This window comes from Mastomys coucha, unplaced genomic scaffold, assembly GCF_008632895.1.
Source record: "Mastomys coucha isolate ucsf_1 unplaced genomic scaffold, UCSF_Mcou_1 pScaffold8, whole genome shotgun sequence".
Lineage (NCBI taxonomy): Eukaryota > Metazoa > Chordata > Mammalia > Rodentia > Muridae > Mastomys > Mastomys coucha.
Genome location: NW_022196914.1, coordinates 47,667,740 through 47,680,124, shown reverse-complemented (window position 1 = coordinate 47,680,124; position 12,385 = coordinate 47,667,740). Strand labels below are relative to the sequence as shown.

At 36.8% G+C, this 12,385-nt stretch overlaps 1 pseudogene; it reads right to left on the bottom strand.

Annotated features, from left to right (window-relative positions):
- Positions 1–11,992: 11,992 nt before the first annotated feature.
- On the bottom strand, positions 11,993–12,133 carry LOC116084013 (annotated as a pseudogene).
- Between the last annotated feature and the right edge of the window lie 252 nt (positions 12,134–12,385).

The window sequence follows — 12,385 nt, the reverse complement described above, 5'->3', positions numbered from 1 at the left end:
TCTTGCGTTTGCCTTTCACCATCTCTTGATTTTTGGTGATAGATGTTCTTAGTGAGTCTGACCAGAACTTGTCCTGTCCCTGATGCCCTGCAAGACCCCTGCGACTCATGGGGCTTTTGCCTCCCAGGTGGCTGCTTCCAGCTTAGGAACTCACCAGAGAGGGTATGGCGGCTCTCACTGGAGGCTCCAGGTCCCGGCTGGTCTCTGGGGGCAGATTCTCCACATGCAAGGGAGAGGCGGCTAAGGTCCCTGATCCACCTCTGTTAGTTGGAAGCTGAGAGGATCCGGTCCCTGCTGCCAGGCGGCTCCCTTGCGACTCTTTGAGCCTTTGCCTCCCCAGGTGGCTTCTCCCGGCTTAGGAACTCACCAGAGAGGGGGTGGCGGCTCTTACTGGAGGCTCCAGGTCCCGGCGGGTCCCTGGGGGCAGATTCTCCACGTGCAAGGGAGAGGCGGCTAAGGTCCCTGGTAAAAATGTTTGAATAATGTTTCCCAGACAGTGAAACTGTTTGGAAAGGAAAAGTGGGTTGGTGAAGAGGTGTTTCAATAAGCTCAACCACTGAGATGTCAAAACTAGTTACATTTAGTTTTTGATGGCTATGTTTTAAGATATGAGCTCTTAGCTGTGGTATCAACAAAGTTCCTGTGTGTTTGCTACCTTGGTTTCTGCCATGATAGTCATGAAATTTAAGACTCTGAGACTGTAAGGACCTTGGTCATGATGTCTTATCACAGTAAGAATAAAGTAAGTAAAAGATACTACTACAAAGATTTAAAATAGATTAAAACTCAGAAAGTATGTGACTATAGAATGAGTATCACAGCATGTGCAAATGAAACACAACACCTAAGGCTCATGGGAAAATTGTAGATTAGGGTTAGTAAGATGGTGTACAGGCATCTACTGTGAGATAGTGTTCCCTAGACATGAAAAAAAAAACTTCACCTATAAAAATTCTTAATTATATGGTGGTCTGTACAAGGCAATCATAGAAATATTACTCATTTATATACAAACTCATATGGGGATATTTCACATCCCTCCCCCAGAGGAAGCAATACAAAGAAAATGCTGCAAAGATAGGGGTGATAGGTTTCTCCCAGGGATGAGCCTGATTACTTTGAATGTACTCATTCAAAGTTTGTTTGTTTGTTTTGTTTTTAAACAGAGATTTTGTACAGACTTACTATTTAAGAAGAGCTGTTCTTGAATATCTGAAATGCTTGCCTCAGCTTCTCCAGTGTTGATATTTAACCTAGAACTACACTAATTCTACTTTTATTTTTCAACTTAAGACAATGAGTATAGTACTATAATTGTGGTGCTTCAAAGGTGAGTGCAGTATACTGATAAATTCAAGATATTCTTTACCTATGTTTTTAGATTTACAACACAAAATATAGAAACAAAATGCTGGAAAGGGAATAGAGAATGACCTCAACAGATGATCCTACATTCCTTAGCACAAACAGCAAGGAAGAGCCTTGCTCCATGGGAATTGAGGGGTTCTCAGGATGAAGGGGATATTTAGAGTTTATATCAAAGTTTGAGAATGAAAAAGTCTTACCCAATCAATGCAGCTCTGTAGAGAGCTGTGTGTGAGCCTGTGGTCTTTTCTTCTTGAAACTGTTTTCTCAAGGTAAGCCATCTGTCTTGGGAAATAGGATTTCTCAGCAAAGAGTCCTTTCTGGTTTGTGACTGATGGATAATTATAGAATGAAATCAATTTTTATTACACAAGACCTCTGTATTTGCAATGGGGACATTTTATCATTCTAAGTCATGAAATTATAAAAAACAATGGTAAATAGGGGCATTAAATCTTAATTGCTTCAAACTGAAAATTATAGTCATTAGAAAGAGATATTTTAGTGTTCACTGAAGAGGATGTTTTTCCTCACATATCTGGTGAAGGAGAAAATTAACTAATCAATTTATATTTTTACACTCCATATTTTATCCCCTCACCCAACCACCTTCTGACTATCCCATACCTCCTCCATACCCCCCCCTGTATCCATGTGGATGCCCCCCCATCCCAACTGATCTCTAAACTTCTTGGGGCCTCCAGTCCCTTGAGGGTTAGGACCATCATCTCTGAATGAAAACAGACCTAGCATTCCCCTACTGCATGTGTGTTGGGGGACTCAATCAGCTGTTGTATGTTGCCTGTTTGTGATCTAGAGTTCGAGAGATCTCAGGGGTCCAGATTAATTGAGACTGCTGGTACTCCTACAGGGTCACCCTTTTCTTCAGCTTATTTCATCTTGCTCTAATTCAACAACAGGGGCCAGTTGCTTCTGTCCACTGGTTTGATGCAAATATTTACATCTGACTCTTTCAACTGCTTGATGGTTCTTCTGGAATATAGTCATGATAGGTCCTTTTTTGAGAGCACCTCATAGCTGCAGTAATAGTGTCAGGCATTTGTACCTCCCCTTGAGCTAGATCTCAATTTGGGCCTATCACTGGACCTTCTTTTCCTCAGGATCATCTCCATTTCCATCTCTGTTATTCTTTCAGACAGGAGTAATTATGGGTCAGAGATATGACAGTGTGATTGCAACCCCATCCCTCACTTGATATTCTGTCTTCCTGTTGGAGGTGGGCTTTATAAGTTTCCTTTCCCTACTATCAACAATTTCATCTAAGGCCTCTCCCTTTGAGTCTTGAGAGTCTCTTACCTCTCAGGTCTCTGGTGCATTCTGGAGGGTCCCCTCAATCTCCAATCTTCTGAGATTGCTTGTTTCCACTCTTTCTGCTAACCCTCAGGGCTTCAGTTCTTTTTCCTTCAACCAGTACCAAATAAGGTTCTCTCCTCCTACTCTCCACTCTCCACCCCCAATTCTCTTTCCCTCCCAGATCCCTCCCTCCCTCCCCACTTGCAATTGCTTTCTTCTCTCTCCTGAGTGGAAGACACATCCTGACTTAGGGCCTTCAGCTTGTTGACCTTTTTGAGTTCTATAGACTGTATCTTCGGTATTCTGTAGTCTGTCTGTCTGTCTTTCTTTCTTTCTTTCTTTCTTTCTCTGTTTTTTGTTGTTGTTGTTGTTTGTTTGTTTGTTTGTTCTTTCTGAGTCCAAAAAAATTTTTCAGGTAAGAAGAGTTGAATGTGCCATGGACAAAGTTTCCCCTTCAATGTTCACCAGAAATACTTCTGAAAGTTTAAGGCTACATAAATCTCTTAATCTCTTAGACTGGCAAAATGGGCAATGTAGAGATGGCAATAGTTAGAGTACATTAGAAAAGAGTCCATCTAAGAGGTATTACTTAACAAATGGCAAAGATTGCTGGGTGGTTCTGGCGCACACCTTTAATCCCAACACTTGGGAGGTAGAGGCAGGTGGATTTCTGAATTTGAGGCCACCCTGGTCTACAGAGTGAGTTTCAGGACAGCCAAGGCTACACAGAGCAATCCTGTCTTGAAAACAAAACAAAACAAAATAAACAAAAAACAAATGGCAAAAATCCAAAACATAAATCAGACATTCAGTGATAATACATACTTTTGAATTATGTTACATGAAAAAAGTAATAAATATACAACTCTTTGGTGAAACATTAAGAGAGAAAATTATTGAGAAATTTTTTTCACATCTAGATAAATGTGACTTTTGATAAGTAAAGTTAAATGTAATTGTATAATGGTATAATGGTATAGACCATGTTCCGGAGCTATGTAGAAGGGAAAGGTAGCTGTAATTGGCTTTTACATGAGACCCCTGTATGAAGAACAAGCACATGAAGCTTTGTAAAAAAATAAGTCAGTTAAATTCATCATATGATTAACAATTTAAAGAGAAATAGAATTGAATTGAGTCATTTTTATAGGATTCTCTAGCAATATGCAAAGGGTATTACCTGAACGGAATGAATAATTTTCCAATACTGTGAGTTTGATGACAGAGTATTAGGCAGAGACTTTTAATCGGAGAGCATGTGTAGTTATGGTATAGACACTTCAATTAGTTTTGCTAAGAAGAATATTTGGAAGTCACAGTAAAGGACATACTCACTTGAAATAGCATGCAAATCCAATAAGAGTTGGATGTAGGCTTACATACATATTTACACTGTTCACATTCATATGTCACCCTCATATGTCAGTTCAGGAAACTTTGATAGCAGAGTATTTGTTAATTGACTCTTTGTTATTTAGACATTTAGAATGTGGTTGCAGGCTCTAAGATCCTTCACTGGACCAGCAAACTCCTCTTGTGAGACAAGGGGAGTAATTCATCTTTCTTATAGATAAGGAAGAGACTTTACTGAGATGGTCTACATAGCTTGAGGTAGTCAGGACTGCACAGCAAGAGACAGAAACTGCAGATCTCTGGCATATCTTATTTCCTCATGCATCCTTATCCTATAATGAGGCTAGTGAGTGATTTTCTTTAATCTCTTTTTATGCTATCCAAGGTAAAGAGTGATGTTTGAGACAAGGGATATTGTACCATGTAAATGTATCATGAATTTAATTCATTTTATTTAAATATTTACATTTTATACCCAGTTTTTAAAATATATCTTATTTGAATAATATTTTATATTAAACAAGCTTCAAGTTCACTTCAAACTCATTTTGAGTTACTTAGATTAGAGTTAGTTTTGTAAACATATACAGAGGACATATAAAAGGAGATATATATTGATTTCTCTTGCCAAAATTTTCTTTGTACATAGTGCTGGCTGCTCTGCTTTCTTTCACAAAGTAGTTCCTATTCAGTGGCCCTTGCCACCATCACTTACCTTGTGCTGTAAGCTGTCTTGGCTGGGACCTTATCTTTCAGGGCTTTCAGGGCAAGAATTTATGATTCCTTTCCTATAGGGCTGAAGAGCTCCTTGTGTAAACACAACAGGATTTGATTAAGTTTGAGCAGTGGGTGAGTTTAGGAGGGAACTGAATGATAAAATGTTCTTGACAGAGTTTGGGGTTTATATCTGGGTACCTTGGATCCCTCTCCATTCCATTTTATGAAGTTATCTAAAACAGTTAAGATGTTGAAATTAAATATTTTGAATTCAGGTGAAAGGTACCCATTGTCCAAAATATACTGAGGTCAGTCAGGTTTGCAATGAGAGCACAAAATGTGTCTGGTTTGAGGATTTCCAAACTAAGGCTAAGATGGTGTCATTTGGCACATGTAATTTAGAAACCATGATGGATGCAAGACCAAGATAAAAACTGGTTAAATCTAACCATTTGAGGTATAACTTGAATTTTGGATTGATCATCTATTCCTGAGAAGTAGAAAGAGAAAATAGACTATTACCTTCCAAGATTTACGATATTGCAGAGCATATGGAAATTTTCTGTAACCTGGAATTTTCAATCTAAAGGAGTCACAAGATGAGATAGAACAGACACCTGGAGCCCCAGTGCCTATCTTAGGTACCACAGAATTAGGTTCTGTCACTTACTTTGTAGTGACATGTTTGCTCTATTGAATGTATAGTCTGGTAATTGTCATGTACCATGGAAGGAGAGGTCCTTGGTCCTATGAATGCTTGATATATGCCCAGTGTAGGGGAATTGAGGGTGGGGAAGTGGGAGTGGGTGGGTGGGTGGCTGGAGGAATAACCCCATAGAAGTAGGGGCCGGAAGGATGTGATAAGCTGTTTCAAGGAGGAAGGGAAACTGGGAAAAGGGATAACATTTTAAATATAAATAAAGAAAATATCCAAGGAGAAAAGAAAGAAAATTAAAATTTATATTTAAAATAAAAAATATACAAGGATGATAATGCTGAAGGAAACAAAAAGGGTAAAAAACAGAAACAAGTTTTAGAAGAAAATTTATAAAATACAAATTCTAAATAACATTGAAATAGACAATAAGATAGAGACAGAGAAAGGAACATATAATATTACCTTGTAGGACTACTAAAGGGGAATATATCTCTGATGAGAAACCTAAAATGATTTTCCCAGCCTTGAAAAAGTATTATCAGGAGATAAGATAAACCCAGAGGCTTATTACAAATTCAAATGGAAACTTATAGAGGCACATGATTTTAAAAACTTTAAGGAAACAATAATGAATTATGGCTTATAGTCACCATATGTCAAACACATACTTAATAACTGGGTCTCACTTTTATAATGTGGGGGGGGGGCTGTTGGAGCAGCCATATTTCTCTGTCACTTCTAATGCTCTAGAAGCTGCTTTCTTATACTTCCTATATCCTTGGGTAACATTTATCTCCTCTCAAGTCTCTGTTGGAGTTAAAGACTAAATAGTTATAGCCTTACAATTAAGCTTAAGTTGTTAAGGATATAAGAAAAATGCTTTATGTCTGAGAAAATGATTTCTAGGATTTTAATGCAAATTAAGATAAAAGTTTATTTAGGTATAGAACTCTGAATTCATCAAGCTAGGATTGATAATAGAATATTTTCTCCTAATTTGCCAAATATATAGGGACTAGACATTTTGATATAATGTTATATAATAGTTTTCATAATTGTATCATAATCATTATTGTATATATTTTACTAATGTTAAAAAATAGCCTTTTCCTGGGCTAAAATGGGGAATTGTAGAGAGACTACCTTGTGAATTGTATGGACGTATCACCTGTCAATTAAAAAAAACTTATCACCTATAGGAAAGGGTAGAATGCAAGGTGGCAGTGGCACAACTTTGTAGGAATAAATCATTTGCAATAGAACAAGGTGGGAAGAATCTCTGGAGAAGTGAGGAGGACAGACTCATGGAACCTGAGCTTAGGTAGTCAACCTCATTGCAGAATGTAGACTAAGATGAATGGGTTATTTTAAGTTATCTTCTCAGGGAATGGGCATAGCTTTATGGCCTAGGTATTTATAAATATGTTTTCATACTGAGTTGTATCTTGGGCCAGGAGAAAAAACACATATTTTAAAAACTGAGTGTCTGGTGACTTACCATCTGGAGTCAAGTACAATAAGATTCTATCATACTGAAAATAATATTCCATCAAATGAAAAAGTATATTTATCATGTAAAAAAACCTCAAAAATAATTATTTTATAGGATAACTAATATCTTGTGTGATGGATCATTTTAAAAAACTGAAAACATTATATGATTATAAGCTTTCTACTTGAAAAGCTTCTCACAATAATGTGTGTCTGTGTGTGCATGTATGTGTGTGTATATGTGTGTGTGTGTGTGTGGTTAGTATTGATTCTATATAACATGAGAGATAATTGTTTCATGGTTTAGAGAAAAAAGTAGCAATTACATGCACTAAAATAGTTATTAATAGAAATATAGATACATATGAACTTACATGCACAATAGTCATTTACCCAAGATTCTCCAAATTTACAAATGTTCATCCATTAAATTAGGAAAAGTATATTTTCAAAGTTGCAATTTAAGTTTTTAAATTGATAATAAATAGTTCATATTATTATGGAAGAATGTAAATCATAAACATATGTATAATATACTTGATAGCATATAGTAAAGTAGATAGACCAAATTGCTTATCACTTTCTTGTTGTAAAATTTGATTTATTGAAGTTTTCTAAATATTTTTTAATATTGAGAGCTCAATATTCAATTTAGAAAATTTATTCCAAAAGTATAAGATTATATATATTTTAAGAAAAATACCAGTAATAGATATTAAAAATAGAACAATGAGAAAACCTGTAGAAGAGTGACGGACAAAAAAACTGTAGAGCATTGAGTAACGACACAAACAATTGTAAAAACAAGAGGGCAGTGATAAGTATCATTCTTGATTAAAATTAATTTATTTTTCTCTTAAATAGCAGTTCAGGAATTCAAAAGTGATTTACTTACAATTTTACTAAGTGGAATTAAAGAATAATCAACTTTCTGAGGATAAATGATAAGGAAATTATTCCATGAAATTGAATAAACAGATTTTCTAGAGTGATTGTTCTGTCAAAGTTTAATTAATTTAGCTACATGACTTCTGTGTCAGAAAATGCTTAACTTTTCATTCATGTTCTGTACTCCTTATACTTTAATTTCATATTCATGTGTGTGATTGTTTTCTTTGTCTTCCTTCTCATTTATAAGTCAAATTTTACTCTGAGATTATTTCAGTATAAATTATATTCAAATTCTTTCATATAACTTTCCCGTGCTGAAGAAAATAGATGAATTTGAGGTAAGGACATATTTTTAGACTCTAAAGAAATTTATTTAGATATAATTTTCTGTTTGTTTAATTTCAGTTAATTCAAAAAAAATGTGAGGAAATGGATTTTCATATTGAAAGATCTTGACAGGGATCTGGCTATCAGGCTATTGAAATCGATTGCCAAGGAGATTATATGTAATAGTGATTCTGAAATTGCTATTGATTTCCATATATAATCTCACATCCTTGGTTCTTCTGCAGTCCATTAAAATATACATATTAATCTGAGCTATTTCCATTTGTCACTCAATGACAATAATAGAGGCAAAACGATTGAAACAGGATAAATGGTCACATTTACTTTATAGGTTTTAAATATATTTCATGTAACACTTTCCTCAAAGAACTAGAAACTGCATGATAAAATTAAATCTCTCTTAATTACATTCATTTTGTAAAATGGCTTATGTAAATGATTCATGCATAAATTTCTTAGGAAATATGGAATAAACACAAGACTTAATTTAAAATTAGAATATAAAAATAGCTACTTCTTTGGGTTAAACATTGTACTAACTAAGTTAGATAAAACATAAGGAATTTAAGCAAAGGAAAGTGATAATTTTTCTTGCTAATTAACTTCCACTTGTAATTATAACATTAATATTAAAATATATTTTAAATAAAAAGAATCTATACTGAAATAATGAATTGCTGTTGGCATTCATCTATTTCCATATGTACTTATGTTAACATTTACTTTGTTAACATCTGATTTAATTCATTAATTTATCTCAGAATCATTACAATGTCTATAAAAGTAGTGGACAATGATCAAAATGTTTCAAAAATTTGTATAAAATATGTGTTCTTATAAAATATGTTTCTATTATAAGCTCTGTGTATCAACCTAGTGAGTATGACTACATGTTTATATAAGCTACCGTCATCTGAACAGAAATAGAACTTTCAACCATATACAGTCCTTGAATGTTTTAGTTTAATGACAATTTTTCGAAACTGCTTAGGCCAAATATATTCCTTTGTCTATTAAAATATATGCTGATTATATATGCCATGATTTCTACAGGTTTTGCTAATATCTTAGTATATGATAATAAATATGAAAGGTGTTGTAAGAAGTTTCTTCAGAATGTAGTGAGGACCTAAGATGTGAACTACTGGATAAATTTTCATTTCCTATAATAAACCATTACCTTGTTCAGATCTAATTTCAAGAAAATATATTCATATCTACACATAAAGTTTGTAGTTGATATAAGGTCTCCTGAATGTTAATATATGCAATCTGAAATTCAAGTTATTAAAAAGGGTCTTATGTTTGTTATAATACTTCAATCACATTCAAATTTAAATTCATAGCAAATATCAATAATAAACTGAACTACATTTACTTAAAAGCTCAATATGAAATAAAAGTTTTTTAAACTTTGTGTTGTTCCTTTCTGAATTTCACCTTGTGTACCCTAAACGCACTCATCTCCCCCTCCCCTCACTCCTACCCTCTACCTTTGAAAACTTCCCTAAAAGAGAGGAACAAAAAGTCTCATTGTGGAAGCTATAGTATCATACTATGACACACAGTAAACTCTTTTATGAATACTTCTTTGCTTGTAAATATTCATTGCAATGACTCTTTGGTCTGGTAAGAGGCCTCTGGCTTTTGCTCCTCCATGTACTATTGTTGTGCTTTTCCTGGAGATCCTGCAGTTTTAGATCTGGAGTGTTAGCCCCTTCATGTACTCCTACAGTCATACTGTTGATGTGGGGGGTGAACTCATCCCAAGCCCTGGATCACTGCCACAGAAACATTTGAGCCAATCAGCCTGCTGACTTTCCTCTTGTGCTCTCAGGTTTGGCTTAGTAGAAACTATGATACCAGGGCCAGCTCTACAGTACTTCCCAGGCAATATTTGGTTCTGTGCTCCTAAGTGTTGCAGCCAATGAGGGACATGGCTAGTTCTCCCACTCTTATGACTCCAAGATCAGTTATCTTGACTGCAATGGATGATGAGTGCAGAGTGAGAGGAGGAAGGCATCTCTTCATAGTCCATACCCAGCAGATAAAGTCTGTGCCGGTTCTATTACACTAACTCTCATGAGGCCAGCTCACCTGAAACCCCCACATCCAGGGCCAGCTCTATTGTGTTGCTCTTGTGAAATGCAGGGTCTTTTCTACCTAATGGTGCTTTTCTGCTCTGATGATCTCTGGGCCAGCTCTCTTACCTGCCATTGGTGGCAAGGGGAGATGTTGGGGTCTTGGGCTGTATTTATTCATATGATGATTCTTGTGCCCTGAGATCTAATTACAATCTGGACACCAGCATTGCCATAAATACTGAGGAATCTCTTGTATCTATATAATGCAGAGAATTCTCCCCAGTTATATAAGATTGGTTAATATAAGACCAACCTGCCAATGACTGGGTAGAGAAGAGTAAATGGCTAAACTTCTGATCCCAGTGAGGGGCCTGAGACAGAAGTGCCAGGAGAAGGTCACCATAAGGTGCATGAGGGTGCAGGAAGAAATGGGCCACAAGGACAAGGGACAGAAAGATAACCTGAGACAACCATTAGTAGGGTACTCGGCAGGCATTTTGGGAGTCACAGGGCCAGACAGAAGGAGGAGTTGCCAAGAGAGTTGGTTCTCCACGAAGAGAGACAGCTACAGCAGAATCAACCAAGGAGAGAATAAATGAAAAGAATTTGGGTTTTATGGCTAGAAAATAGCTAAGATAGCATAAAAAATTAGAAATATATATCATAGTGCTTAAAGATGCTAATAAACTTAATAGGTTTTGATCTCAATAATTAGGGATATAGCCAAGTTAGAAAAACTGTCTCTCTTAAATTTCATCCTGTAGGGTGAGACTGGAGAGACCTCTTTCTTGCCTTCTTGCCCATGTCACTGCATGATGGACAAGTTGTTAAGCTTGTTTTTCTACAATCACACTCTCAGGACAGCTCACCCCCCCCCCATACTCCACCCCCAGCCATGGGGAAAAAAGTGGTGGGGCTGCCTCTCTCATGCTCATATCCTTGAGAGGCTTCCTCACCAACAACTCCCTAAATGTGTTCCGCCTTCTCTACCAACTACTATACAGTTGGCTACAGTCAGGGTCAGCTCTCCTGGCCTAATAACCCTTGGGACACTCTTCCACAAGGCTCAGGTGAAGGGTGGGACCAATTCTGCATAGCTCTTAGACTTCATGTTTCCAATCAGCATCTTGGCCTTTGGTAGTACCCCTGCTGCTGCACAGCCACACACCCAGACATGACCCCCAGTGGCAGCACAGACCAGGACCTTACCTCCCCCAACTCCAGCTATTCATATCGTGCTGATCCTCACTACCCTCCAGACTCCAGTTATGTCTCTCTTTATTGTACCCACATCCTTCTTTTATTTCTCCACCACTTATTCGCTCCCTTATAGGTATCCAGGGTCTCTGAGTGTCTGTGGTTATCTTGGGAGTAGTCTCAAGAGTTTTATGCCCGGCTCATGCATTACAGTGCCAGGCAGAAGTCATCTCAGACATTGTCTGGATCCCAACAGGCCTGCACAGCACTTGACTGGTGGTTGTCTCAGGTAGCTCCCTATCCAGATCCCATGGTGTCAGTCTGGTGGTCATTTCAGTCTTGCTTCTTGCCCAGTTTGCTTGAATAACCCCATACAAGGGTCATTAGCCTAAGGCTCACTACCACAGTGGGCCCTTATTCCCAAGGTGGGGTTCTTCTAGTCTCTGGTTTACTTCCAGTCCTAGGAGATATCAGGGCCTGCATTGTGCCAAATTGGTGATCATATCAGGCTAATATCCTGTTTGAGTCCCCTAGTGCCAGAATTTTGGTCATCTCAGGCTCCCTTGTCTCATGGAATGTTAGGCTGTTAATCATTCAGATATTCATAGATCAAAACACTAAACATAGACATAGCCTTTCTCTGATCTACCAACTATTAATGCACTACCAACTATAGTGACACAGCAGCCACATCTGGAATGCTTCTAGGGACTGTTGATAATCTTTTATATCAAAAATATATAAAGCTTTTTCTGAAAGTATCATATGGAAACTATAGAGACTAGGGTGAAATAAGTCTTAATCCTATCTTACTACAGAAAAGAAAACCAAACAGTTATATTGTTTCAGTTTAGGTTAGGCTAAATTTCATACAGGTTTTTATTTTACTTAGAAATTGCCATTATAGAGAGAAGACATCATAATTACATATCTCTTTGAATGTTATTTCTTTCACATTTTAAACACC